Source organism: Lissotriton vulgaris, chromosome 6 (genome assembly GCF_964263255.1).
Source record: "Lissotriton vulgaris chromosome 6, aLisVul1.2, whole genome shotgun sequence".
NCBI lineage: Eukaryota > Metazoa > Chordata > Amphibia > Caudata > Salamandridae > Lissotriton > Lissotriton vulgaris.
The window spans coordinates 1,035,606,187-1,035,630,340 of NC_141694.1; positions in this window are offsets into that span (position 1 = coordinate 1,035,606,187).

The window sequence follows — 24,154 nt, forward strand, 5'->3', positions numbered from 1 at the left end:
TAATCCCCCTGTTTTCATATTCTCCTCTGTCTTCTCTTACTTGTCCATGTCTCCTCATACTACTGCTTTTTTCTTATATTCCCTTTTGTCCTATACTCCTTCTCGCTGTGTTCATATTTTCCTGTATCTCTTGATATTCCTTTTCTATTTTCATGTTCTGTCCTCTCTGTTTATACTTTTCCTTTCTGTTCATAGTGCTAGCTCTCTTCTCTTACTCTTCCTTGACTCCCTGCATACACTCTACATCACTTTCCTCATATTCTCCGTCTTTTCATATTGACCTCTCTCTTTATATTTGTTTCTCTTGTCATATTTCTGCCTCTTTCCTCATACACTTTTCATTCTTCATAATCCCCCATCTGTGTATACTCCTTCTTTTCTCCTCATACTGTATCCTCTGATCTTGGACACCCCTTTTTTCCTCATGCTCCACTTTTCCTCACATTCTCCATCCTCTTTTCTGGTACTGTCCTCTCTCTCCTTATACACACCGTCCTTTCCTAGTATTTCTTTTGTGTTCTTATACTTGCGCCTCTTTCCACATATTCATTCTTTTTTCTTTATAGTCTTTCTGTCTCTTCTTATAGCGCCCCCCTCTCTCCTCTCACTCTCTTTCTTTCTTCTTATTGTCTTCCTTCTCTCCTCATATTTCCAGCTTTCTCTTCATTCTCTCCCTTACCTATTCATACTTTCCAGTTTGTTCATACTCCTATTATCCCTTTATATTGCAGTGTCTGTTTATACTCCCCTTTTTCCTCATATTTTCCCTTGTTTCATACTCCTTCTTCTTTTGTTGTAAATCCTTCTATTTTCATAGCCCCACCTTTGTCCTCATAATCCTCCCTCTCTTTTTATAAGTAATATAATAGAATATTTCATATATTTATTTATGTAATGTTATATATATATTTTTATAATAGATTCTGTTTATCAACGCTGAAAAAAATTCATCTTGCCTACAAAAGCTCAAAAGAGGAAACAACGAAAGAAAGATGTTTATTTAAAGATAAGTCATCCACAAGATTTACATGAAGAACAATGTGTTAACAAAAAGGAAAAAAGTCCTGGTAAGAGAACGAAGACTTTTCTGAGGAAAATATTAAACACTAAGAGTAGTGTGCACAAAGAGAAAAATACTATTAGTGTATCTGCAATGAAAAAGAAACAGAAGAATAAAGAAAACAATCATGGAAAGTCAACTTCAGAAAAAAACAGTGTATAGTGAAAGGAGGAAAACCCTATTTATGGAAATTAGGAAAAAAAAATATAATAGAGTTGTGTCAAATTTGATTAAAGAAGTTAAGAAATGTAACAAAAACAGCATTTTATAAGAAGAGGAAACGTATAGAAAATATAGTTGAGAAAGCTTTGAAATTGAAAAACAAATTATTTGTTTTAATAATCAATAGAATTCGATCACTAGATAAGCTATTCCATTTAATGAAGGCCAAAAGTAAGTGGAGAAGAGTAATTAACAGAAGTAATTTTTCTGAGGTTTTTTTGGGTGAATGAAAACATAGTTCTAGTTCTGAGCCTTTTTTTAATGAAGAGAGTTATTTTCAGAGTAATCAGTTGTTGCATGCAGTTGACACCAGTGATCGTGGTTATGAGGTTAAAAAAGGTTGTCCTATTGAGAAAGAAAAAATTGTTCCTAGAAATGCAGAAGAGGAGTTAGCTGATGAAGTTTTAGGGAGATATCCTAAAGATCCAGTGTACACTTGGAATTGTAGTAGTATTTGTAGTGTATGGCAAGAATCTATTGATTTTTTACACAATTTCTTACGTAACTATACTAAGAAAAGTGTTAAACAAAAGAATAAGATGTTGCAAAGACTAGAACCTTGCAGAGTGAGAGAAAATACTGGTTTGCAAGGTCATTCTCTGGCTTGTCTTTCTAAAAAAGTATGTCAAAGTATTTTTCACCATTTCAGGATGTTAGCAGTTCATCATACTCAAATGAGGAAATTAGTCAGAATGTTGTATTATGCAAAAAGTCAAGGACTAACATTAAAAAAGTTGAACAGTGCTCTTTTCCATGGATGTGTATCAGATGTAACAAATGTTTGTGATGAGATTCAGGTTAGTTACTTTGGTCCTTAGGAAGATAGTGCAGAAACTGAGACATTAATAGAAGAAATGTGGAAGAGAATGTACAATGTTTTAGTGTAGTAAATTTTGAGCAAGAAAGTACAAAGTTTAAGGTGATTTCAGGTGAAAGGCCAAATTATTCTTGTGTCTGTTGTCGACGAACTCATTATCAAAATCAGACCAGGACTGTTGATTTGTATTTAAAAAGTGAAAAGGAAAATAATAATGAGTGGAAGGATTTTACAACGTATTTGTTGAGAAAGAATTGCTTTGATCTGGGTTCTGATCAGCGTATTTGTAAATATTGTTATAACAAACTAGATGAGAAAAAAATGCCTGCTAGAGCTGTGCATAATAATTTTGAGTTGGTAAATATTCCTTCTGAACTGATGGATTTAAATACCTATGAGTCTATTCTTATTCAATGTGTGCATCCATTTCAGGCTATTGTTCATATGGAGCCTAAGACAGGGAAATTGCCTCCTTCAGATTTACAAGAGGATTAAAGGTAAGAGTTGTGTATTTGCCTTTAGATTTAAAGAAAAATATTGAAACAATTGGTGTACAAAATGTTGAAGATGAACCTCTAGTTGTTTTAGTTAGTGGCGTTCCTACTAACAGTAAGAAAATCTGGCAGGAATTAGTGGATGTTAGGAAAGTGAAAAAGGCAACGTTGTATCTGGTAAAAAATAATCAATACTATAAAAATGTGTGTGTGAGATAAGAAGAAATAACTGTAGATGAAGATAGTGAGTCCACATCTGGACAAATTGAAAAGGTAGATGAGTCCAGTACTGAAGAGATCTACGAACATTATAGTATTCATCCACTTCATTCCAAAGAAGTGATGGGGAATACAATAGAGTTATTCCAAATGAAAGAAGACAAGGGAAGTCCCATTAGTGTATGGGAAAAAAGCTTGGAGGCTCGTTGTTTCCCTCAGTTGTTTCCAACAGGAAAAGGAGGACGATATGATGACCGACCTGTGCAGATTCCTGCATCTGAATACCGGACATCAAGGTTGTATGCAAAAGATCAAAGATTTCGACAATGTATTCTTTATTTGTTTCATCTTTTGTTTGAGAGTGACTTGTCTAGACTTTCTTATGAAGTGAATCATATATTGAAATCAGGTGTACATGTGCAAAGTGTTTCGGCAAAGGAATTTATGGATAAAGTACAGCAGAAAGATAATGTTTTGGAATCTCAGCTAATTAATCTCATAGCGTGTCAGCGAGGTACTAATGACTACTGGTACCGTCGTCATGGAGTACTTAAATGTATGCTAAGGAACTTAGGAACTCCTACATGGTTCCTTACTCTAAGCTGTGCTGAATATGTTAGGGATGATTTACTTCAATTTCTTCGGGAAGCAAAGCCAAATATAATAAATATTTAATACAAAACACCTGGAAAATTGTGCTCTTTGGATCCAGTTAATGTATGCAGGTATTTCAATCATAGATTCGAAGCTATGATGTCTTTTATCATCAATAAAAAAAATCCTCCTCTTGGAGAGGTTTTGGATTGCTTTTGGAGAAAGGAGTATCAAGCGAGAGGTGCTCCTCACATACATATGCTAATTTGGATCAAAGATTCTCCAAAATTTTGAACTGAGTCAGATGATACTGTGCTGTCTTTTATTGAAGAATATGTTACATGTGATATACCCAAAAGTACACAAGATAAGGACTTAAGACAACAAGTCTTATGATTCCAAAGCCATCATTGTGGGAAATAATGTTGTCGAAAGTACAAATCTAAGGACAAGTTCTACACCAAATGTCGTTTTGGATTTCCACGTCCTGTAATATCGAAGGAAGTGTGAACAGTTTTATGTCATCTTTGCGACATACTGTCTCAAGAAAGTTTCTAAAAAATACCTACAACTTAAAAAGAAATGAAGAGTTAAAATACATAAATGACTGCAAACCAGTCATTTTGTCCATGTGGAATGCTAACATGGGCATTCAATATGTTGCAGACAATTCCAATGCTGTTACTAGATATGTAACATCCTACATAACAAAATCAGAAAAGACAGAATTGAAGGAGAGGTGGGAAGAGATTTCCCACGAGAAGAGTCTAAGTAAGAAATTATATAGTTACAGTTTGTAGATGTTATCTCATCGAGAAATTGGAGCGTATGAATGTTCAGATCACTTATCATCTGCAAGTCTTTACTCCAAATCTAGAAGAATCATTTAGGTGAGTCTAGGTCTTGCTGCGACACGAAATCGAGTACTTAAATCAGTACAAGAAATTGAATATTTAGCTGAAAAAGAGCCAGAAAGTACAGATATTGTGAAAACGAATATGTTGGATACATATTATCCAAATAGAAGTCATCATCTTGAAAACATGTGTCTCTATAAAGTGCATCAAAACTATATTTTTAAACGGAATATTATAGAAAACATCAATAATGGTATATATGCCGTGGTTGATTCTGAAGGATGTTTGGTGAAACAAAGAAAAGGACATTTGATTAATCACCGTAAACTGAGTTGCGAAACTCCTGACAAAAGGGAATTTTACTATTTAGCTCTTTTGCAACTTTTCAAGCCTTGGCGTTCAGAATTGGAATTACTTGGAGATTTTCAGAGCTATGAAGATTCATTCAATGCAAGTAAAGATACTATAGAATGTCCTGTTTTTGCTAATTATGTGAAAATGTTGAACGACGAAATTGAGCAAGAAGCTACAATTGCAGCTGAGATTGCTAGAGACATGTCACTGTCCCTGCCTCTCCCTTGGACTGAACACTTCCTGATCCCCTTTCAAATGGGTTTTGTTACAGCTCCCCCACCTCCCCCGGCAGCCACAGCACAAGTACCAGTAAGGGTATGGTCGAAACTCCCGGTCAGCGATCTTACACGCAAGCTGACACATACCATCCCGGTGCTTAATAGGGATCCTATAGAGGCAGATGAGGCTTTCTGCGAATGGCTCAGCACAGCCTTAGATGCGGTACTTCCCCTGAAAATAGCCAACAGGAAGACGGGGGGCCCCAAATCCCTATGGTTCACCCCAGAGCTGGGTCTTCTGAGAAAAATTTGTAAAAAGAAAGAACGTGACTGGCAGAAAAACTGGGCAGGAAACTCCAAAGAAGAGTACAGGGCAGCCATGAGAACGTATAAAGTGGCACGCAATGCCACCAAAGCAGCCTACCTTCAAAATAGGATAAAATCATCAGCCAGTTCTTCAAGGGAAACCTATAAAATTCTCAAAGAGCTGCTCAAAGTTCCAGTATCTCCAGAACCCTCAGAGGGGAGTACGGACCGCTGTAACCTTCTGGCCCAGTACTTTGACCAGAAAATTCAAAACATCATAGCCGGCCTCCCCTTGCCCCGTCAGAGCCCGCCCTTAGGGGAGAGCTGTCTGGCCACTGATAGAGTCGTGCTAGACAAGTTTGCCCCGATCACTAGGGAAGCTTTCTGTAAAGAGCTGGCCGCGCAAAAAAGTGGCTCTCCGACGGATCCCATGCCTATGTACATCCTAAAGCAGTTTACGGATGTCATATCGGGTCCGGCAGTAGATCTACTCAACGCTTCCTTTGCCGCCGCCAAGGTCCCCCCCAGTTGGAAGCAGGCTATAGTAAAAGCCCTGCTAAAAAAAGCGGGCCTTGACCCCGCCGATTTGTCCAACTTTCGGCCTATCTCCTTACTGCCAGGGATGGGAAAGATCGCTGAGAAATGGGTTAACCGGCAACCCTCGTCCTTTTTGGAATCCAACGAGTTGTTACGGCACACCCAGACTGGCTTTCGGCCCGGTCAGGGCACTGACTCGGCGCTGATCATCATGGTAGAAGAGGGCAGGTGCATCTTAGATTCAGGAGGATCAGCAGCCCTGGTCCTCCTGGATCTGAGCGCGGCATTTGACACGGTGGATCACAAGATCTTGATCCACCGGGTGGAGGAGCTGGGAGTAAGAGGCCTGGCGCTCACCTGGCTAACGTCATCCTTGAGTGATCGAACATATCAAGTGTGCGAGGGCAACAATAGATCAGTGCCCACCCCCCTTCAGTGTGGTGTCCCGCAGGGCTCATCACTGAGCCCTAAGCTTTTTAACGTCTACATGGCCCCACTGGAGGGGGAGGTCGCACCCTTTGGAGTGAAACTCGCAACGTACGCGGATGACACCCAATTGATTGTTTCGCTCTCGCTCGCAGAAAACCATGGTGAGAAGTTTGCCGCCTGCCTTACCAACATCATGGCATGGATGGCCGACTCAAGACTCAAGCTTAATGCCTCCAAAACCGAGGTGATGTTGCTGGGAAATCTCTGCACCTCCCTCCCCAAATGTATGTGGCCGGCCTGCTTAGGAGATCCTCCGACCCCGAAGGGATCCATAAAAAGTCTCGGCGTCTGGCTTGAACCGGAGCTGTCGATGCGCACTCAGGCGAAAAAAACAGCAGGGTGTTGCTATGGGCTGCTCCGCTCAATACGGAAAATTATGCCCTTACTCCCACTAGACTCCAGGAAATTGCTGGTACAGGGCCTTATTCTGTCAAGACTGGATTATAACAACGCCCTTTTCCTGGCTGCACCGGAATACACCCTGAACGTGCTCCAGAGGGCACAGAATGCAGCCGCAAGACTGCTGACGAATACACCCAGAAGAACGTCAGCGAAACCGGCCTTGAAAGCACTCCATTGGCTGCCCATAAGAGCGAGAGTGAAATTCAAAGCGCTCTGTACAGTGTTCAGAGTCCTCCAAGGCACAGGCCCTCCGATCCTCAGAGATCTGATCCGCCCTTACAAATCATCACGAACGCTCCGCTCTGGCGCGGAAAACCTGGTAGCTATCCCGAGAGCAAAAAGAGCAAGGGCCGGAGGACGCCGCTTCTCAATAAATGCGGGTCAGCTATGGAACTCCCTCCCAACATCAATGAGGAAAGAACCTAACTTGACCAGATTCCGAAAATCTCTGAAAACGTTCCTTTTCCCCCAGAATGACTAACATCTCTGGATGCGGTTCAGAGGAGGTCTGTCTGTGTGTACACGTAGCGCTGGGACGCTCAAGGGCAGCCATGCGCTTTAGAAATTCTTTTTCATTTCACAGTTCTCAAGACAGTCTACCCTCTGCTCCGTTGAGTCAGGACCCTTGCCAAACTTACGGAGAGCCTACCTGCAGGAGCAGGACATAGTGAATCGAAACATTTGCCCTGAGGAGACGACCACTGCCACCAGATGCTGACAACAATCGCGCCGCCGCCCCGGGACTCCATCTCCCAGCATCCTCAGCGGTGGCGCGCATCAGTGACACTTCAGCAGCACCAGGAAGCGCATAAAGAAGTGCACATCTTGGTGGAGTGGGGGGAGCCTTGCCAAACTTACGGAGAGCCTACCTGCAGGAGCAGGACATCGTGCCTCGCAACATTTGACCTGAGGAGATGACCACCGCCACCTGACGCCGACAACAATCGCGCCGCCACTCCGGGACACCATCTCCCGGCATCCTTAGCGGCGGCACACATCAGTGACACTCCAGCAGCGCCAGGAGGCGCATAAAGAAGCGTGCATCCCTGCGTCTCGGGACGTGCCGGGCGAAGCCCGGGCTAAGGGCGGGCCGTCTGTGGACGTCAGAGGCAGGAAGAGACTGGACTGGGCCACCCTATTTTCATTTATCTCACAGTAAGACTTTATATTCGTGTGTAATTGTAATTTTAATCTGTCCATATTACTGATATAAATCAGTGATTGCTCTAATTTTAAATCTAGGTATACTTACCGTCTCCTGTGGAAGACAATGTCTTCAAAAAATATGAGAGGGAAAAAGCTGGGAAATAGAGGAGGTAATAGTAGTGTTTCTGGCACTTTAGATGTATTTAACAAAAGGGCTGCTTCTGCTGTGGAGAAGGAGATAGCCTTAACTAAACGTTGCTTATCACTTGATCCAATGTTTTTGAGAAGATCCTCCCTCGGGGGATTGCCTCAATACCCTCCCCAGAGCAACAACCGGTTATCATTAGTTCTCAGTTTGATGCTACACCTCAACAGCAACATGATCTATCGATCATACTAGACTTCAGTGAGGTTGATGCTAATCTTGATTCCTTCATGGTTTTTCCTAGAGCCCATTCTGCCCCCAGTAAACCCTCGCAATTGGCTAATAATCCACTCATTGAATTTAATATATCTGATCATATGTCGGATATTGGCCACAAATTAAAGCGTAAGCGAGGAGATACCCAGCAGAAAGGGGGGTGTACTAAAAACCCTAAAATGGCCCATTTTAACTTTACGGCCAAGCCTCCTGAGGTCAGGAAAAACAGACTTAAACATTCAGAGAAAATCAGATCTAACTCTAATAACCCCCATGATGATATAGTTGATCTTTCAACCAAGGATGCTAGAAGTAAAAGTTGTACGCTAGAAAATATCGAACATCTGGTCGAATCCTTAATTTTACCCTTACTGGAACGAACCAGAAGAATTAGCATGCAGTTAGGGATACTCGAAAAAACCACCCAAGACAACTCTGTATTTTTAAGTAAGTTGGTTTAAACTAAAACTACCCAAATTAGACACACCACTTGGTCTAGAGATAAACAACTGAGTACATCTAATGAGATGCCAGGGCAAGCGAGTATAGCATTACCTAAGCCAGTTTGTGGTAAAAAACATGGTAAGGCCGTACAGGAAGCGACATCTGTAGCAACCAGAGGAATAGTAGAGGGCAACAAAAATAATTTGGAAAAAATAACGGAGGAAGCAGGAAGGATTAATGAACCTGATAAAGTTGTGCCTATAAGTACGAAAGGTATTAGAAAAAGAATAGATCTTCCCCCTGTCTCATATCCATATGTCATAGTGTTAGCTGGTGTTCCTGAGTGAAAGCATGATAGGGTCGAAACCTTTTATGAGTTAAAAAATAAAGTTATGTTTTGGCTAGGAAAGAATAGAACACTCAGACCAGACCTGCAGGGGGAAATTCTAAATGTGCGAAGAGTAAGTTGGGTGGGCCATAAAATAAAGGACATTGAAGGAGACTGCATCATAGTGAACTTTAGATATCCACGAGTGGTACAGTTTATCAGTGGTTTCCAGAACTATGGTATCTCTGGAGAAATATTCACCTTAGATTTAACCTATTGTTACCCACCGACCAGCACAGTTTATAGTGGTCCAAGGCCCTACAATTCAATTGGTGGAAGTTTTAACCACCTATCAGGTACTCATCATAATATGCCAGTGAATTTTCCCATGTATTGAGGTCCATTGCTCCACAAATTCCATCATGGTGGTAGTTACTTTCCTAAAGGAGATTATTTTAATGTTCCAATAAGTAACCGTTTCGAATCTTTGTCTGGGCTTGGGGGGGGGGGGTGGATTGACCAAAAATGAAGAATGTAATTGATAATAGTATTGAAAATCTGTTTTGTAATTCACGTTTGGACAATCAGGTAAAAATTGCTTGCCCAGAACAATCTCCTATCAAATCTGCAAATACAGAGAAAATAGATATTTTGGCATTTAGTGAAATAATCCCGGGGGGCAGTATCTTGAATGATGGGATTGTCGATTGTATGGTGGAAAATCCTACGATTACCCAATATGTTGCCATATGTACGAATAAGCGCCAATGGTCATTTATCTCTTGGAATATTGCCGGATTTAGAACCAAATTAGGTAATCCACACTGGGTTACACTAATTGATGAATATGATATTATATGCCTTCAGGAAACATGGGTGACGGAAGTATTTCATTTGAACGGTTTTGAAACTATATTTACACCAGCAATAGGCTCAATACACGGCAGAGCCAAAGATGGGCTCTGCACATACGTTTCGAATAATTCTAAATGTAAGAATATGGAGATTTTAATCAATATTTGTTTTTATCATATAGCTGGTTTACACATGAGCAAAAGATTCTGTTGATTGATCATAAACCTCTATAATAATGTCCCATTTGCAGATACGCTAACAGTCTTTAAAACCCTGAGATCCGAACTTAACAGCTTAACATGTAATGAAAGTAAGAAGTATGCTGTTTTATGGGGGGGCGATTACAATTGTGCTATATGTAAGCAAGGAGAAATGGGGAATTGTGGCCTACTGATGGACAAGGAGTCCATATTGACACATTTTGAACATACAACAACAGGTGATGCCCTGAATGATATTTTATTCATGAACGATTTAGGTTTTGCCAACATAATGTGCCATCCGGAGGCATCCTTTTCTCCCACTTTTTCAGGAAGAGGGGCATCTTCGACCATAGATTACATCTTAATCTCCACATGCTATGGCGATAGTATTGCCAAGTTTAGCACGCTGGAAATACCCTTAAGTGATCACTTTCCCATTAGGGTTGAAATCGTAGACCCATGTAATGTCCCCATCGCTGACAATATATCCAGCTCTGTCGTGAGAGACATTGCCATCTCGAGACAGAATGGATATGCCCTAAAATGGACTAAAGTAATACCAGAGGAGTTTCTATACAAATTAATTAAGGCCTGTAAAACATGTTTCAGTGTTTGCCTGGATATGGAAGCGGACAACACTGAGACGATTAATAACTTTAGGTAAATAACAGTGCACATAAAGAAGATCCTATGGGTAGAACTGAAGAACCCAAACTACAAAAGTATGAGCTGGTTTGACACAGCTTGTACTAAGGCGTACACTGAACTTAAACGGGCTTTGAGCAGCCGTGTTAGGGACAAGACACAGATTCGGGACTTACGCAAAGTGTATAAGACTGCACAAAAAAATAGAAGGGATATGCTGAAAAGGGAAGCTTGGGATAAGTTAATGGATGCTTCCCAATTGCGAGACATGACAGCCTTCTGGAAGGCAGTAAATTCTCCTCTTTTTAAGGATAACTCGAAGGCACAGATGGAGATTGCCATCACCGAAGATGAGTGGGTGAGCCATTTTGAAAATCTCTATAGTAGTCCGCTGCCTATGTTGGAAACACAGAGGGAGTCGTCTGGGGGGGGACATGACCACCTCACCAGAGGGTAAGATAGGCCTCAACTTTAGCTTAGAGGAGGTTATTAAGGGCATTAGTTCAAGTCAGGGAGCCAAGGCTGCGGGCCCGGATGGCGTCCCAGTGGACGTCTTTAAAAGTAATATGATCCTCTGGGCCCAATTACTCACAAGAATCTTGAAAGCTGCCAGCTCTGTGGGCTTGGTGCAAACTTGGTATGAGTCAATTATAGTGCCCATTTTTAAAAAAGGTGATAGAACCATTTGTGTGTGCTACCGGCCCATTTACCTGCTAGGCTCAACTGTTAAAATTATTGGCAGGGTTATTCTAAATAGGCTACATAAATGGGCAGAGGAACACAAGATTATTAGCGACCTACAATATGGCTTCAGAGAAGGAGTCGGGACAATAGATCAATGTCTCAATTTACATATCCTCCTAGAAAATCATACTAAGGCCAAGAAAGGCAGGATGTTTTTAACCTTTGTGGATCTGACATCCGCCTTCGACTGTGTTACCCACTGTAAATTGTGGGTAATTTTAGCGCGTTTGGCTGTTGAGGACAATATTATTTTATTCCTTAGAGATTTGTATAATGGTGCGAGGGCCACGATTAGATTTGGTAAAAATGGGGAATGCACTAGAATGTTTAACATTGCGAGGGGTCTAGGCAAGGATGTGTCCTTGCCCCCTTTTTATTCACTATTTACATTAATGATTTGGAGAAAACCTTGCTGCAAGACTGCCGAGATATGCCTACGGCATCTAATTGTCAAATTACAGCTCTAATTTATGCAGACGATGCCGTCCTGATGGCAAGGACTCCCGTAGCAATGCAAACTATGATTTTATCGTTCACCACCTTCATGACCAATTTGGACTTGAGGGTTAATTGTGCAAAGACCTTCTGTATGAATTGTGGTAAGGGAGCAAATTATAAAAAGAAAACAATGTATTTTGACTCTAAACCATTAGATCACACTCATACGTTCCCCTACCTGGGTGTACTGTTTGATCATACTGGTCAGTGGGGGAACGCAGTTAAAAGTAGACAATTGTTATTTACTAAATCAATCATGGCCTTAAAATTATTCAGTAAAAATATGGGGAAGAAACCAGTCAAGGAACTTTTATGGATTTGCAAAGCAAGTTGCGTGGCGGTTGCCACTTACGGTGGTGGAATTTGAGGGGATGCGAATGTTACAATTTTACAGACAACTGAAACAGCTTTCTGAGGTACCTTTTATCTTTACCTTAGAGTATGTCCACCCATAACTGCCACACTGAGCTGGGCCTTCCCTATTTGGAGGATATCATTAGGGCACAGCCGGTTCTTTTATGGCATAGGGTATGGACAACTGATGAATGTCATTTTAATCGTCTTATCCTGGGGGATGTTCAGAAATCGGAATGTGCCCATAGGGTGAAGTGGCTGAGTTATATCAAGACATTTCTTGTTAACATTGATCATCTTGAATACTTTGAGGACCCCCTATCAATGTCCCAGATCCCAAGAAAAGCGTTGAAAAAGTTATGCATTACATATCTAGAAAATTGCAGGGAAAAAAACGAGTTGACAAAAAAAACAGTGATCTCTCATCAGCTAATATTAACTTCGCAGGTTATCCAACCTTATTTAACCCTGCAGATGAAAGACCAAGAAAGATTCTTACTGACTCTTTTTAGATTTGGAATTTTATTTAGGTTATTGAGTTTCCCTGTTATTAATGACTGGTCAAGTGGCAATATTAAATGTCCATGCGATGACTTGTTTACCCAATCTGACATCCATATTTTATTTTTCTTTAAATTTTATTCATCTCCAAGAAAAAGGTGGATTATGGCCATATTAAGATATTTGAATTTAAGACAATGTCGACCTGCCTTTTTAGCAATCCAGAAGCTTGATGATATATTCTCTGTGGCATCTGTCTCTGCTTTTCTTAAAAAATTTCTTTATTTACGAAAATCTATAATTATGTAATTTGTCATGATGTATTGTGCCTATATTTATCTAAATGTCTTTTTAACACTCATTGATTGCATAAGTTTGTATCTGTACTTTTATGGTTATTTATGTGATATAACCAAATAAAGTCTTTTGAATTTGAGTCAGGACCCACTAGGAGAACCAATTGTTCAAAATGAAGCAACAACTGCCATTGAAGAGGTGGAAACAGCAATGTATCAAGCTCAAGGAGATGTAACAAACTTTGGAAACTTGGAAGAACAACTAAATGTTGAGCAGAATCAAATATATGAGCAAGTAAGAGAACAGATTGACCATGGATTACTTCATGGGAAGAAAAAGTGCCCTTGCTCATCATTTCAACCTATCCGAATGTACGTAAGTGGACAAGCTGGAACAGGAAAAAGTTTTTTAATAAAAGTAATTACAACTTTTCTACAGATAACAACTGAGTCACATTTGTCTTGTGTTGTCACTGCTCCAACTGGGTTGGCAGCCCACAATATTAAAGGAATTACTTTACATTGTTTATTAATGCTACTAGTAGAGCATGAAAACAAATTAGAATACCATAATCTAACTGGAGAAGCTTGTTGTGAAGTTTCAATAGTCTTGAGTAAAATGAAACTTCTTATTATTGATGAGGTAAGCATGGTATCGAACTTAATGCTTGCCTTTGTGCATTTAAGAATGCAGCAAATTCTTAAAACAGAGTATGACGTATTATTTGGAGGAAAACACTTCATAGTTTTGGGAGATCTTCTGCAACTTACTCCTCTAAAAGGACAACCAGTGTTTAAAACACTGGCGCATGAAGATACCAGAAAGTCTTTGGGGAGCATTGGAAATGTAAACATTTGGTCATATTTTGAGTATAAGGAACTTATTACAAATATACGACAGGGAAATGATGCTGAGTATGGAACTATTCTTCAAGATGTAAGAATTGGAAAAGTGACTAAACATGGCAAAGAAGCTTTACAGAGACAACTACTTTCAAATTTGTTTCCAAATGAAAATATTGTTCCAGAGAAAACATATATGAGAATTGCAGAAAACAAATCTGTAATCTGCTTAATGCCAACACTGCGTGAATGGTCTATATTCAATGAAGAAATGTTAAAGTTGGAAAATGAAGAAATTATAAAATTGGAAGCTATTGATAAGATAGAACATGAAGGAATCATTATTATTTTGACTGAAAAGTTGAAGAGGAAATTAGATTCTTTAGAGAAATCGATAAGTAAAACTGCTGGTTTAGAAACTAATTTATATGCATGTGTAAACTGTACAGTAATTTCACGACGTAATTTGCATGCGGAAAAAGGTTTAGTAAACGGAGCAATGGGTAAAATTGTTGATTTTGTTAATTATGTAAATAGAGATGGTATAGAATTTTGAAAATCAAATTTGATGAAATTTAAGAAGTACAACAATTTAGTCGTTGTTCAGCTCGGTTCTTGCTTGTAAAAGATTTGTATCTTTGCAGAAAACAGTTTCCTATTTCTTTTGCGTATGCGGTGACCATTCATAAATCTCAAGGTTTAAGTGTAGATAGTGCTTTAGTGAATATTGGAAGTACCGTGTTTAAAGAAGGTATGGCATATGTTGCTTTGTCTCAAGTGAGAACTTTATGTGGATTGTACTTGATTGATTTTGATGAGACAAAAATTAGTGCAGATGTAAGTTGTGTGAAAGAGTATAATAGGTTAAGAAGAGAATATGCACCCAATCTTGGTCAATATCCAGTATTTGAAAAGGGTGTGGTAGGTAGAAAAAGAAGATTTGACAATATCTGTAGTGAAGCTGTAGAGAAAGAAAAAAACAAGATGAAGTTGTGATTGGAGGTAAAAAGAAAAAGGACAGTGTTGAAGAGAATGTTGGTTATCAGTTTGAAAATAGTTCTGGTGCCAACTGCTATGCTAATGTAGTTATTAATATTGTATTTTTCTTGAAAGTTTGCAACAACAAATTGTTGAAAATAGGAAATAAGATTCTGTTCGTTGTTGTATTCTGTTTATTAGAAATGTAGTAGTGATAAAAGTAAAATACAAAGTGTTTCTGATATTCGAAATGTTTTGGACATATATTCTGGTTCTACTCAATTTACGCAGAATATTCAGCAAGATTGTCAGGAATTTCTTATGTATATGCTTGCTGTATTGGAAGATGAAGGTATAGATATTGAATACCTTTTTGGCCTTTCTTATAATGGCAACGTGACTGTGAAAATTGTTTGTTTACGTGTAGCAGTAACATTGACAGTAAAAGATTCATATATTTGACTTTACCTGACTGTGAATCAGTGTCTTTAGCCAAACTAATTAGAGGAGCAAGTCAAAACATGGAGTGTAGCCAATGTAAATCAGAAATGTCATCAACATTATTTATACAAAGATATGGACAGTATGTATTTTAATGCTGCAAAGTTGTAGAGCTGATGGAAGAAAATTGGAAACTTTAATTACAAATTTTGTAGCTGCTCAAGTATCAATATCAGGAAGAACTTTTGTAGCTGTTGCAATTATTTTTCATGATGGACCTTCTACAACATCTGGACATTACACTGTTAAATTAAAATGTCTGAAAGGTTAGATACATTGTAATGATAGTCAATTGGTTTTTAAACAAAGTTTGCCTAAAGTTACCAAATTCTTACTTAATATTTTTAAAGCCTATATTTTAAAAATAAAATTTGACCTTTCAGGATTACTGCTGTTAAGGTAGGTTGCACTGGTGTTGTGGAGTACTTTGTAAGTGAGAGTGAGAAGCTTGAAGGTGATCCTCTTATCAACATGGAGCCCGTGTAGGTATCTGAGGTGGTGGGGGATGTGGCTGTGGCTGGGGACATTGATGATCAGTCGGGCGGTGGTGTTCTGGAGTCGTTGGACTCGTTGTAGGTGTTTGTCCGAGTTGAGATTTAGAGAGTTGATTCTTATGCAGTTGGTTACGTCTTTCGGTGGTATGTGGCTTCTTGGTGAGGGAGAAGATGAGTTTTGGTGTCATCGGCTTAGCAGATAATGTTGAGGTTGTGATGGTAGGCCACTTGTGTAAGGGTGCCATGTAGATGTTTAATAGCGTCAAGATGAGGGATGAGCCCTGGAGGACGTTGCAAATGATGTTGGTGGTTTTGGTTTTGAAAGGTGAGAGACGGATGCTGAGGATTGCTATTGAAGAACTTCTTCACTAAGAATTTGAGACATACTATTTGGTCATGTGGAAAAGTATGTAAAACCATTAAGGACTATTTGCTGTATATTTTTAAAGCATATGTTTCAAAGTAACTTTTTTTTATAGTGTATGAAAATTAATGATAGTGTTTTTTGTATTTTAAGATTTTTTGAGATATCTCATAGTTACATAAGAAATTGTTGTTTGAAAAAAACATTTAACATATGTTTTATTTCAATTTTTTTGATTGTTATTGAAAATATTGAATGGGTTATTTTAAGATAATCTTATTGATTGTCTTTTTTTGCCCGCTGTTATGTGATGAGTACTATTGAACTCACTATTTCTAGTGAAATTCAATATATTCTGAGAACAGCAAAAGAGGCAAATGAAATGCTTTACAAATTATTTGGTGTTGTGAAGGATATATTATAACTGTATTTCTTTGTCTTCCATAGATGCTAATTGTATAATATATAATGTTATTATTATTTATTATGTTTAAGGTAAGTATAAATAACTGTTAACAATGGCCAATGAAGTGTGCTTCTACATAGGTGAAATAACAAAACATGGATGGAGTACATAAGTGTTCAAAGATGGTTTGTATCTTTTATATACATTTGAAAAACTTAAAATATATAGTGATTGCACCAGTATTCTTTGCATTTTACTACAACACATCTACTACTTTGGACCAGGTAAGTTAAATAGACATATTTTACTTTTTTTAGTACTGCATTTTATAATAACAGCCTGGGTTGTTTTCAATAGTGATAAGGAGTGACTGGTTTAGGAATTTAAGAAACTTTAACAACTGAACATTCATATAAAAAATTATATTTATATGATGCTATAAATTAGTTGACAATGGTATTTGTATAATATTTTATAAAGGTAAATTATTTGATAAAGCTAGTTTAGTGTTCTGTAGTAGGAAAAATGCTACAAAAAGTGTTTATGATTTTGTACAAGGATCTACAATATAAGGAATTCACTATGGAAAATCTACAAAACAATATGGAAGAAGATTTCAAAATTAGTAGCAGTGTAGTAGAAGAGCCGAACATACCTTTACGAGCAGCAACATTGAGAAGGAAGAAATGAATGCTAGAGATATCAGCTGTGATTTTCTAGATGATACCTTGGATGATAGTTTTGAGGAAGCATTAGATGACATTGAGATTCATCAGATGACTTTTGACATTGATAACCAGGAAAATGAAATACTTGAAGAAATTATTTTAGAAGCTCTATTAAATTATGAGATGTTACAAAAATAAAATTATTATTATAAAATAATAATGGTTTTAGACACTGTGCTTGTAGAATTGTAATCATTCAGCTACTACCCAAATACTCATGGTGCAAAGTGGGCATTAGGGCATGGACTGCTTCACACCCTTATAGACTACGTATGTATTTTTCTATGCACTGGCAAACTTGTCTTTCATAGGTTCTATTTCCCAGTCTATATCCTTACACTTCCAGAAAACTCTCTGTAATTGCTGATTCAGTATTGTACTGAGCTATTCAGCAGAATGTGCTTTACTATGCACTGTGCTAAAAATAAAGCTCTTATAAATTCAGTATTACACTCTCCTTGCAGAACTGTAATCATGCAGTCAGTACCCAAGCAATTTTAGTATTTTAGTGAGTCATGTAGCAGTTTGTTCTTATGTATACACTGTTTTAAAAGTGAATGTACTATATATTCAGCCAGACACTCTTCTTGTAGAACTGTAAGCATTCAGTTGGTTCCCAAGTACTCATGCACCAAAGTAGGCCTTAGGTCATAAACTGCTTCAAATCCCTATAGACTATGCATCCACTGTTCTTTACACCGGAAAATTTGCCTTTTATACCTTCAATTCCCCAGTCTGTATTGTTACAGTTCCACTAAACACTCACTGTCACTCCTGTTATAGTTTTGTAGTGACTAATTGATCAGTGTGTATCAATCTATTCAGTACATTAAAACACACTAATCAACAGATGTACAATAATTAGTACATTCCTAGAGATATGCCAGTTATTGTGTACTGTGACATCAGCACTATGGACGCACCATATTTACAATGTGGTGTACTATGGGGAAAAAACGACACAGATATGTGATGTATTTGTGTTGTGAAGGTGACTCATTGCTTGACTTGGGTGGAAACGTAACGCAACTCCAGCAAAGATTTTGGGGCCCTATGCTCACAATGCTGTGTCAATCCTGACCCCTGCTTCAAGCAGGTGCAAGGTTTTGATGCAGCATCAGCCGAAAAGTGGCTGAATTAAATCTTATAGACTTCACTAAGTCACTTTTAGGAGGCGTTCAAGCGCCAGAACAGTCCCCACCCCCCTGCGCAGGAAAGCCTCCTGGCGCTGGGCTTTACAATGTCAGATAATGTCTTCCCTTAATATGCTCATTAAATACATCAATATATATGTTTTTGAACAATTAGAAACTTTCACGCCATACGCGTACTAGGCCCCGTAAATGCCGTCACACGGAAACGTGGATGCGCATTCGTAACGACGATTTACCGTACAAAGTATGGTGCGATCACAGTACGCGTACGGTGCGATTAACCAAAAAAACATGAAAAAGGAATTATATAGAATTTCATTTTAATATATTGGAAATAAAACTGTAATAAAAAAAACTTTTAGAATTTACTTTTGTTATTATTTTACATTAAAAATATGAAATGTAACTTCAAAAATAAAATAAACATAAGTATTTATAATAAAAATGTAGGAAATTACTATAAAAAGAAAGAAATATAATAATTAATACATTTTAAAATTATCATTTACAAAACCTTTGAAATTCCCTGAAAAAAACATAGGTTTCAGCCACGTTATAGTTAAGAATTAGCATTTAAAAAACCTTAGAAATTCACAAAAAAAAACATAGGTTTCACACATGTTATAGTTAGCTGGACATTTCACTCATACAAAACCATTGAAATTCCCCCGTTATAGTTAGTTCAGCTAACTATAACTTGCGCGCCCGCAATGCACTGCTGTTGACGTCACATACTATATCACTCATGACATGGTCAGTGACATCGCTAATGACATCTGAAATGATATCACTGATGACATCTTCCTTGTGAAAAAGTGGCACACCTCCTCTTACCCTAATATAACCTTTGATACACACGTTGAAAAATAGAAACTACAATTTTCAAAACAATGGAGATATCAATACTAGTTAGAACAACCTATTCAGTAATTCCAAAATCTACATACACATCCACTCATTCACCAACAGTTCTGTATAGTCACTCATACATGTACTCACTCATCATATATACTCATACACCTATACATCCTGTTACACACCTACACTCATACATAGAGTTACTCACACACATACTTACACACGCAAATAAACTTTCAAACATCCATTTGCTTCCATATATAGCTGTACACACACCACTACACTTATTTGTACAGAAATGTACACATACTTTCTCTCTTAAAGAATCACTTATAGAATCACATACTTAGTTATACAGGAACTCTTCCAATCTCTCACATTCGTTTGTTTGTTCGATAACTTTATTTCGGCCACCAAGGGCCATAAAAGTTCATGGAAATATACAGAATTTAAGAAAATAAATAGAAATCCTAATTAAAATACATTGTAAATGCAGATAAAACAGATACAAACAATGTTGTATATGATAAAACAGAATTAAACAAATCTCATTATCGAACTCCATAATAATTGTAAGACAATCAAGCTCCTAGGTACAGAAATGTAAGTAAGTAAGTAAGTAAGTAAGTAAGTTTATTGCTTGATTAATTAAAATCTTAGCAGTACACACATCAGTAAAAAATTTATAAAAGGATACATATATGTGACATCATTTCATATTGTCTTAAAAAAAAAAAAAACAACGTGATGGATATGCATTAAAATCGGCCAATTTTCGGGTTAAAATGACATACAGTTTGTTTGTGATGAAGGTATAAAATGTAAGGAAGAAGTAAGGGTGAGTCCCAGTCTGGGGGTGACGCCAGTGTCCGTAGTTCTAATAGTCTATTGTGTGGTTGTGGACGACTGCCTCAGGGTCGGAACGTAGTGGAAGTCAAAGAGAATTGCCGGATAAAAGAGCTTGGGTGAGCGCAACTGTGCTCAGGCTGCGGCGAGAAGCTTTATTTGGGCAGTTTTCATGTAGCGGACGAAGCTGCAGGTTAGTTTAACGTTGGCCCCGCTGAAGCACGCCTTCACTGCCTGTCTGCACATCCGGATATGCATTTCATTTAGATGCGGTTTTAGCAGTTCTCTCCTCTCCCGGTCTAGGAACTTACATATGCATAGGAGATGCAGCATATCTTCTTTAGTTTCGCCACATAGTCTGCATTGTGTAGATGTGAATATTCGTTTCCAGGGGGGCAAATGTGGTTTGACAGGAAGGATGCCCATCCTCAGGGCCAAGAAGCCTTCTTTTAAAGGCCCGGAAAAGCTGGTACCGAAGTACGGTTGTGGTGAGCATTTTGGATAGCTTTGTATCACGAACCAGCTATGGGCCCTCTTATTTAGACATTCTTTATCATTTGCGGTGGAGACGAGCTTTGTTGACTTATTCACCAGGTCTTTTACGGTCTTGAATGGGAGTCCTGACTCCCATATATTCTCCAGGGCTAACAAGCTGATCCCTGATTGGAGGTAGTCTTTGGCCGGTGAGGCATGTTTCCTTGAGATTTCCTTCCATAGGAATGAGTTCAGCGAGCCCGCCTCTGCACTCTTTATTTTATACCAGTTCTTTACATACGCGGCCTTCCTGCTTATTCTCTGGTTTACTATTCCAAATTCGAGGCGTAGTTGGGCTGGGGAGGTGTATTTAGGAAGCTTGAAGATTATTCTTAAAGCTTTAGCAACCGTTTTATTGAGGGTTTCTTCGTCCGACCCTCGCAAGGCCTCGCTGCCGTATGTGAGTGTGGGCAGCAGCTTTGCGCGAAGCACTTCAAGCAGCGGGAGCAGGTTTGGTCCTGCTATTTTGCTTTTAAGATTTTTCAGGGTGATTGCTAAGATAGTTCCTCGTCTCTGAATCACCTCTTTTTGTTGGTCATATGTCCCATTCTTATCAAAGATAATTCCTAGATATTTATAGTCATGGACGACTTCAAGTTCTCTCTCACCCAGCTGCCATTTCAGTCGCTTTTTTGGGTTGCGCTGGTTTAGCACCATTATTTTTGACTTTTCTAAGTTGATTTCTAACCCGTTTTTTGAGGCGTGGTTGTTCGTAGTATGGAGCAGGTGTTGTAAGCCGACTGGGGTTTGGCTGATTAAAATCAGGTCGTCGGCGTACAGTAAATTTGAGAGAGGGAGGCCTCCCAGGTTTGGTGCATGATGGTTACAATTATCTAGGTCAGTTGAAAGATCAGCCACGAAGAGGTTAAATAGAGTAGGGGCCAAAACGCACCCCTGCTTTAAGCCTCTGGAGGTTGGGATCCGCCTGGATACGATTGTACCACTCCCCAGTTTTATTTGGACCCATGTATCTGAATGTAGTAGGATGAGTTGATTCAGAAGGGCGGGAGGAATTTCCCATCGTACTAGCTTTGACCATAGCTTTCCTCGATCTATGCTGTCAAAGGCAGCTTTGTAATCGATGAAACAGACAAATAATGGTTTTCTTGCTGCTTTTGTCGAATCGGCTAAAAGGGAAAAAGCCAGGATGTTTGTGGTGGTCCCCAGGTTTTCCTGGAAGCCTGTTTGGTTAATTGGAATTAAGGCCTTTTCCCTTGCCCATTCCCGGAGGTCGGCTAGAATAAGTCCCGCGTAGTACTTGGCCTCGATGTCAATGAGGGCGATGAGCCTGTAGTTTTTTGGTTCACTTTTACAGCCTTTTTTATAGATAGGCGAGAGGATTGAGCCTTTCCAGGATTCTGGGATTGTTCCTGTTGTAGTAATGTTGCCAAAGAGCTTTAGTAATGAGCCAGACCAATACTTTTGATCTTGTTTGTATAACAATGGGGGCAAGCCGTTTGGCCCGGGGGCACCCTCTTGGTGGCTGTGCTGTATTCTGTCCTCGATCATTTTTAGGGAGGAACTAGGTGGTAGATTGTTCCTATAAAAGGTGGGCTGAGATAGATCAGCATAGAACTCAGCTGATTTTTGCAAGTTGCTTTGGGGGCCTACATTAAAGTAGTGTTGCAGATAGGTTGTCCAAACGTCCTCCGTTATGTAGGAGTTGATCCTGGGTGCCGATGGATTTTCGATGCTCTTGACCGTTTGCCAGAATCTGGCACTGTTATTCATTTTGGCATCATGGAGTAGTTTAGCCCAGAGTGATTCTTTGTATTCTTTTTTTGCGCGCCAGATGATTTTCTTTTTCCTTGTTCGAAGTTTTCTTAGTGCATCTATGGTGCCGACAATTGCGCTGTTTTGGCGGATAGAGCGAATTGCTCTGTTTATGTCGCCCCTTAGGTGTCTTAATTCGGCATGCTCACTTGATGACAAGTGGGTGCACTGGTTTGTTCCTGCCCAGATACTTTGTTCTGGCTGAGGCACTTTTTGTACTGGTTGGGTGACGGCAGGTGGGGCGGGTTGGCCCATAGCTTTGGTAAAAATTTCCCAGGCATGGACGGTGCTTCCTTCAGTGAGTTTGATTTCTTCCCACGTTGTTTTTGCAGCAGCTGCTAGCTTTTCTGGGTCGCGTATTTTACAACGGATTCTCCTATGTTGGTATCTCGTGGTCTGACAGGGTTCTGAAGTTGCGTATGTTGTGGCAGTGCCCTGGATACCTAGAGTGAGTTCTTGGGGCTGATGGTCACTGTAATCGGACACCCCAATCCTGAAATCTTTTACTAAGCCCAGAAGTGGGAGGGCGACGAAGGTATAGTCGATTGCGGTGTTGACCGCGTTTCTGTGGAAAGTTGGGGCTTGAGGTCTGTCCCCTGGCATGCGGCCGTTTAGTGCTACCATTGAGAGACTTTCCAGTTCTCTGTGCAGATCTTTCGAGATTTTTGTTGGTTTGCCCCACTTGTAGGTGTCCTGGGAGATGATCCCCCATGCTCGATGTTTATCGTCGTCTAGGTTGCAGTCTCCTGTTACCTCCCCTAGGAACATGTTGAAGTCTCCTGTTAGGATATAGTTCGAGCTTTCGTCCTCCGTTATTAACCGGGTAAGTTCGAGTATCAACTGCTTTGCACCAGTCCTCTTGCCCTGGGGGTGGATATAAGTGTTTACCAGAGTTATGTGTTGTTGGTTACTTTGGCCCCGCATTTCGAATTGGATTGCCATTATTTCAAGGGATGTGATGTTTTTGGTCGTATATTCTTTCCCTGCGGTTATGGCTGCAATCGAGGCGTAGACGGTTAGTCCTCCTTTGCGGTGGCCATAGATCGATTGTCGGGCTGCAGGGAGGTGGTAGGTCTTGTAGCCTTGGAGATGTGAGGGGTCCTCCAGCCAAGTTTCCTGTAGGAGAACTAGATCAAAATTTTGAAAGTATAACAGTAGTGAGGGGTCGTTGATTTTCGTCCCGAGTCCATTGATGTTCCAAGAGCAGAGTTTTAGGTTTCTTTCCTTGTTTCCCTGTTCAAGGTTCGGTCATGGATTATCAGTTCTGAAATTTATTGTTTTGGATATCCAAGACCAGTCGGTTGAGGGATGGGTTTCCTCTAGCCTCCTACCCCTCCTAGCTGTGAGGCTTGGACCATCGGGGCCAGTGACCGAAGTGCTGCGGGCTCCCTTGAGAAATGTGTTGCTTTGATTTCGTTCGGTCGAACTACTTAATGGTCTCTTATTGGAGTCAAGTTTGTATTGGAGTAGCGGGGTCGGGTACCCGACTGGTCGATGCTGATACACTCGAATCCCCCATGCTTCTAGTTGTGCGTCTTCGCTAAGAATTCTTTCTACTAGCTCCGAACTTGCCCATTCGGTCTTGGTAGCCTCTTGGTCCGAGAGATGCTTGAAGGTTTCAAATTCTACGGACAGCAGGTCGTGGGTTTTAATCCCGGCCAAGCTTCTGAT